Source organism: Antennarius striatus, chromosome 4 (genome assembly GCF_040054535.1).
Source record: "Antennarius striatus isolate MH-2024 chromosome 4, ASM4005453v1, whole genome shotgun sequence".
Classification (NCBI taxonomy): Eukaryota; Metazoa; Chordata; class Actinopteri; order Lophiiformes; family Antennariidae; genus Antennarius; species Antennarius striatus.
Window position 1 is genome coordinate 9,195,683 of NC_090779.1, and position 7,366 is coordinate 9,203,048.

The 7,366-nt window shown below is 38.6% G+C and overlaps 1 non-coding gene across 1 annotated transcript; it reads left to right on the top strand.

The window, feature by feature from the left end:
- Positions 1 to 5,309: 5,309 nt before the first annotated feature.
- Positions 5,310 to 5,411, top strand: LOC137594636 (U6 spliceosomal RNA). Its single transcript, XR_011035293.1, has one exon. It is a non-coding gene; the product is annotated as a U6 spliceosomal RNA (small nuclear RNA).
- The last annotated feature ends 1,955 nt before the right edge of the window (positions 5,412 to 7,366 follow it).

The window sequence follows — 7,366 nt, forward strand, 5'->3', positions numbered from 1 at the left end:
CATCACCTCCTCATCACCTCTGTTTCCTGCACCAACATGTCCATTGAAGTTTGCACCAATGACAACTCTCTCACTTCTAGGCATGCTCTGCATCAGTTCATCCAAGTCCAACCAGAATTTCTCCTTCTCCTCCAGCTCACATCCTACCTGTGGAGCATACCCACTAACAACACTGAATATCACAGCTTCGATTTCTAGCTTCAGACTCATCACTCTATCCAACACTTTTTTTTACCTCCAGGACATTCCTAACAAACTCCTCCTTCAAGATAACTCCTACTCCATTTCTCTTCCCATCTACACCATGATAGAACAACTTGAACCCTGCTCCTAAACTTCTAGCCTTGCTACCTTTCCACCTGGTCTCCTGTACACACAGTATGTCTACCTTCCTTCTCTGCATCATGTCAACCAACTCTCTACCTTTTCCTGTCATAGTTCCAACATTCAACGTCCCTACTTTTAGTCCTATACTCTTGGGGCTCCTCTTCTCTTTCTTCGTGCGAACGCACTTTCCTCCTCTCCTTCTTCGACCAACAGTAGTCCAATTTCCACCGGCACCCTGTAGGTCAACAGCACCGATGGCGGTCGTTGTTAACGCGGGCCTCGACCAATCCGGTATGGAACTCATAGGTTTGATTTGCATCTTTGATTTGACAAAAGTTTTACGCCGGATGGCCTTCCGGACGCAACCCTCTGTATTTATCCGGGCTTGGGACCGGCACAATAAGACACTGGCTTGTGCCCTTTTGCGGCTACATTTCTTGCGGCTACATTCCATTGTTTTATTATGGGGTCTATTCCAGGCAAACCTCCAGGCTCCAACCAGTTTTCAAAGAAATTCCTTCTGTAGGTTTTGTATTATTCTGTTGACAAATCACCAAACAAATGGACATGGGTGAAATAATTACTCCAAATATATTTGGAGACAAATATATTGTTCCTTTTAAGAGAGAAGAAATTCTAACAATTTACAACCTAAAAAATGTTACTAATACTCATTACTTTTTTTTTTTTTCAAACTTTCTTTATTTTCATTATACACACACAGATGGTACAACGAAATTTCGAGGCCAGATGGATAGTTGGTCCAGAGCTGCTGCACCCCTGGCGCACCGCCACTACAGTCCAACATGACCTAATGTTCCCTAGATGCATGCTTTTCCTGATAATGGGGGGAAACCGGAGAACCCGTAGAAAACCCATTCAGACACGGAGAGAACATGCAAACTCTTCACAGAAAGGCCATGTTGGAAATGATGGGGTTTGAACCGCTAACCTTCTTGCTGTGAGGCTACTGAAATGAAACTAAGTGCTGAAGTACCTCTAAAATTGTCCCATTTAAAGGATAAAACCTATTTGTGAGCTTCAGGAGTCCGGTTATCTGAAACTTTTAATGTCCTTAAACATCTCTCATAATAATTCAAACAGAAATGGGATTTCATTGAAATCATCTTCATCATGTGATCCACAGCAACTTTATGAAATCTGACTCAGAAAATCAGAATGAGAATTCAACTCAGAATTATTATTAGAATCTGAATTAGAATCAGACAAAGCTTTTATAGTCAAGTTTGTTTACGCAAAAAAAGAGTTTGACTCCGGTTTAATGGTCTGTGCTCTTATCTTTTTATACTGTAATGCATAATCTGACACTGAGCCCACACAACATTATGCTCAATAACTTTGTCCTATTTGGTGGAGCTTTGCTCTTTGACTGCTCACCCTCCCTGCAGGCCCTCAGCTCCCGGAGCTCAACAAAGAGTCTCTCCTCTTAGGCGGGGCTGCGTGTGGGCTGTGGGTCACCTCCTGACTCCTCCACCCACAGAACTCATCCACTCCACTCCGCCTGCAAATACAAGGATGAAAACATAGGATGGGAAATAACACTCATGGGATTTTCTTCTTGCTAATGAAGCCAGTCATTTTTTCTGATCAGCTTTTTTGTTAAACATGTTACACAACTTAACTGAGTTAATACCAGTATATTATAGCATAATTATGAAAAATATATGTTTTATATTTTTTTACATTTAATATAAAAATATAAAATCAGAAATATATTTCATATTTTTCATTATACATTTCTGATTATTATATATGTACTTCATTTCATTAATTTCTTCTCATAGATAAGATAGACAGACAGACTGACACACACACACACAAAGGACTGCTGATGTTTTACACAATACAGTACTTTAATAATGGTGTTTAAATTAACAGCATTTATTTGTTGTTCAAAATCCTGAATTAATTATTAAATGGATAAATAGCTAATGTTTTTATACCTTTAAGGCCACATTCAGAAGTCTGGCCAACTCTTTATAATATCAGAGGAAGGTAGCAGCAGAGAAGCACTTTCCCTTAAAATAACACCGTTGACATCTGTCAGAGTAATCACACGGATAACGCTCCATTCACCTTTGAACAGAATAATCACGTATGTTCCATCTCCCGTCTGGGGCCTAATCCCTCTGAGCAACGGTGTAAGAACCATGCCACCTGCATCCAGTCATACAGTTCCAGGCCTGACCGCCCTTGTGACACCATGCTGCATCTTCATCTCATTAACAAATGCACAACAGCATCTCAACAACCCCACTGGGTCTGGATCAACACACACATTTATGCTTTTGCTCCCCAAATTCAGTGGCTTGGAGGCTGAAAAAATCAATTTGACAAAGAAATGTCTACATTTGTCTTGATTTTAATAAAGACTGAGAGAGGAGGCCTCACATTTATCAGACAGTCTTGTCCTTGGATTGGCCAAAACAAACTGGTCAGTGTGGATTGAAGATAGATGCCAGTTCACTTCTTGAGGACATCAGTTGAGCCTTGAGCAAGGCGCTAATATTCTATCTTATCAGGAATCTTCTGATGTCCATTATATGAATATTTTAGGAAATAAATTGTGAGTGTGAATTTCAACTGGAGGATGACATATTTGAAATGTAAAAGAATATATATCTTTATGAAGCATGAAGTTACATTGAATTGTACTTGACATAAGGAATTTATATATATAATTTATCTAAAAAAAAAAAATTAAACATGATTTAAAATAACTTAAAAGTCAGTAAAAGAGCAGCACTGTGTTCATCAACAAACTGTCAACACAACATTTTAAATCATGTCATGCTGGAGTCACGACAGGTAGAACAGAGAAGTAGATGATCCTTGTATCCCAGCTGCCTTAAATTTGTCATTGCAGCAGCTCATTCAGGATAACATGGGCTGTTTAAACACGAACGGAGATGTCAGGCAGCATTAGCGTCCAGACAGACTCTGCACCCCGAGGATTCAGCAGTGCCGGGAACATCAGTCATTAAATTTGCAGACCCTCTGCAGACCTTCACCGTCTGCTTATCGAATGAAGGCCAGGATGCGTTTCCCAGCATTGACTCATATTTTTGAGTCACTCTATTGGTACAGAGTCGCCTGAAATAAATGATTAAAAAAAACAATATGGTTTTTGATTGTGCAGAATATTAATGTTTTTTTTATTTCTTTTTGAAAAGGTAATGTGAAAGCATCCACAGCTACCTGTGACTTTTCTAAAATTTAGTTTTCTGTGATTCAAACAAATATAAAGGATCAATTTAAAAATGAAAGCTGTGTGCATTACATGGCCACCATTTCTAACAACATTACCTAATGTGGGTTAGCAGCCACTAAATTAGACACAAACCTTTTTGAGACAAGGTCTACTTAATGACACCAAGAATGAGTTCATTCTTTGACACCCTCATAGGGATGTTTATGAAATGGTGCATCAGAGAACTGAGGTCACGGTATTTTATTGTCACCTTCACATGCATGTAAAGTTGGAGGACAAAAACATTCAATACATCACTTGGTATAATCCAATCTAAAAAATAAACAAACCCAACATAATAAATATAATACAATAAAGGTAGAGCTGCCCTGACTTACATTAGACCGTAGAGGTGTACCTAACAATGTGGTCAGGGTGCACGTGACAACATTTATTAGCAAATATCGAGAATTACTTTTATATTAACATAAAATGTAGTCTCTCATAGAAAAGGCTTGTCAGTATGAATCAAAATGACTCAAAAAACAATTGCAACTAATCATTTATGACTTTTTTTTATCCGTGTTTGTTGTTGAGGAAACCATTATTAGAGTATTCACACTTGCTGCTCTGCCATTATGTTTTTGATTGTGGCTGTGATATTTTCCACTCCACTGGTAGATTTTCTCAGCTGCCACAGCTAAACATTGACTTTGTTCACCATTCTTTGCTCATTTATTGTAAACAAAGGATTTTTGTTGTTTCTCATTTCAAGTGCCCTTCCCCCGTCTACCTTTTGTCTCTGAAAGCATCAGTTTGTTGTTCGATGCCTTCAGCTGAAGCCCGGCTGGCCTGCCCTCTCTCCTGCCTCAAAGCCGGCTGCAGATGAAAAATTTATGACCGTATGCCTTGAAGACCTCACATTCCATTTGAAGTGCTGCTGTTCCTCTGATGCTGCCCCCACTGATGGTGACTGAGTCTGCCTTCTTCATTCGACCAGCGCTTTTCCTCACAGTAGGGGTGCAAATCAGGGAGAGGAGGCAGGATGTTGTCCATGGCTTCACACTCCTTCATTGGCATTCAATGCTTAGTTTTTCCTGGCTGTATGGAATAATGAGATGCCGATTTGTTGCTTTTAAAATGTACTCTAGGAAAACCCTTCCTCACACAGATTTCTCGCAGTACGTTGTATTTGAAATATTCTCAAGATTTTTTTTGTCTTATTTTCAGATAAATTGATACCAATTTTTCACATTCACAAAGCTTTTTCTTTGCCACATGCTCAAATGTGCCGACAGGCTAAAATAGCAGCACAGTCAAGACTTTTAGGATGTTAGGAAAGATGTATTTACTTTACTTTTAATTGTATCATTGAACGAAATCCAAATATTACAAAATAGATTTTTGTCATGACATGTTGCAACAAATTAAGTTCTGCTCTTTAATGTCAGATTTTCAAAATCATTTATGTCTCACCACAATGATTAAGTCTCATGGTGCATTATCCCAATGAAATATAAAACAACTAGAAAGGAAGTTTGCAAACTTCGACTCTGGCTGATATGAGAAGGAACAAAATGACGAGATTATAGCTCTACTGATAAGATGTTGTTTCCTGGGTGTTGTTTATTCATTATGTAATGGGTTTCTGTCATCTTTTATACGCATGTTGTGTAACGCCTTGGAATTGTTTTCCAGCACCTCTCCATCTGTCAATAGCCTGAAAAATATGTTTTAACACCTTCTTTCGGACAGTTGTGAAACGTGCAAATACATTTCATATACAATACTACAATACAATCTGATTCAGGGAAGATTAGCCTGGACCCTGGGCAAGGATGACACGCAAATTCATGAAGCCTTCCAGATTTTTTGGCAGTAGCTCAGTCCGCTAGGTCTTGGGCTGTGGACCGGAGGGTGACAGTTCACCTCCTGAGCACTGTTGAAATGCCCTTGAGCAAGGCACCATTGCACATAGGGTGTACCACGAAGGAGCTCCCCGCTGCTCTACCTCTCACGATTTATCTGCATGCTTACAGGCCCCCTTGTGTGTGTGTGTGTGTGTGTATCTATATCTATATATCTATAAACATACATTTAGATTTCCAACCATAAACACACTATATTATTATCATTTGAATCCATGTTCATATTGACAAAACAACATATTTGTCCTGTTTCAAAATCGTTTTATAGACGAAATGCAAGTAGCCGATCAATAGAATGAGAAAATCAAAATGTATTTAGTTTTCTTTTAAAGTTGAAAAAGAAATAATAATCACTAATAACCAATAATTGAGATTTGCCTCAACACTTTATGATGCAGGGATTCTTGTCTTCAGAGACCTTGGCAAAGCCTGCTAGTACCCATCAAATTGGTTCCTAAGCAACAGGTAATTTCACAACACACACTGATTTACATGCAGCAACAGTTTTTCATCACAGGTTTCAATATAAAGTCACATCCAATGGCAACCTTGAGTCACTCAACACTATTTAAACCACTGCTCAAAGCTGGGAAGTGATGTCACATTTGTCATTCTGATAATTAGTTCAGGACAATGAAGCACAGTGAAGAAGCATTCGTCTTCAGCAGCAAGGCCTTCCTCAGTGACACATGAATCAACATTTCTGTGTACAATCCGTGGTCTCCATGCACAGGATCTGGTTTCTCACTTCAAATAATTATAGGGTGGTGAAGAATGAGCCACAAAAATAATTTATCAAAGTTTTCAGTCCAAAACTCAAGCAGGTGTGAATGATTTAATAAGACTGAGACTATTCCAGGTCAATGTGTTTGATAGAGTTGTGATTCAAATAGAAAGAACACCATGTGTCTTTGTCCTTAATGATGTTTTCCCTTTTACAATCAAATGGGTTATCACGGGGTAACCCTAACCCTAACCCGAAGTACTTGTCAACGTTTTAATTATTCAGTTTGGTGATAGAATTTAGCTATAGATTAGGGAAAATTCTTCATTTTTATAAGAACTTGGGACTTGTTGAGAAGTCCTGCTTATTTGAATAATGACCTCCAAAATGAAAAACTTGTGTTTTGAAATATAAACAATGTATTTGTGACACATTATGGCAAGCTCTGATGTGTTTACAGGGAAAATAAAAGGGAATAAAAGTGAAAGATAGAAGTACTTTGCTGAGTTTAACCCTTTTCAGGGTAAAAATAATACAGGATTTTATCTGGAGTGCTTTTAGTGCTAACACATGTCATGGCAGGAGGATGTGTTCAATAGCTGTCAGCATTCACCTGCATCACTTATATAAAGCAATTTCTGCAATGGATTATCCTTAAGAAAGTCAACAAACCTAAATAAGCTAAATTCAGTGATAATGTTATCTTGTATTTGTTCAGATGCTATTTTCTGCTGATCAGTGCAGAATGTGTTCTTTATAAATGTCAGGAAGTGAAATGCAACCCTTATCTGAACCTCAGACTCATGTGATAAAGCTAACCATGTTTTTTATTTAGGTGTGGGGAGTCAACAAAAAAGCTCAATGCTGCTGCTGATTGACACCAACAAACCCTCAGCTCAATCTCATGGGACTCCAGACTAGTCAATAATTCAGAGAAAGGAGAGAAATTTTCCAAGAAGCCTGAGATAGTGGGGAATAAAGAAGGAAAAACAGCAGAGAGGAAAAGGAATAGATATGGTGGGAGTATGAAGTCCTGTTTGCCTATTTCTGACCCAGAGCAATAACGTGTCAGCAGTGGATTTGAGGAATTCTAGCTGTCAGTCAGGAAGACTCTCAGCACCGGTGGTCAATAAGGGGTACTGGAAAAGAACCATTTTTGTGTGTCTAGCATTTGCT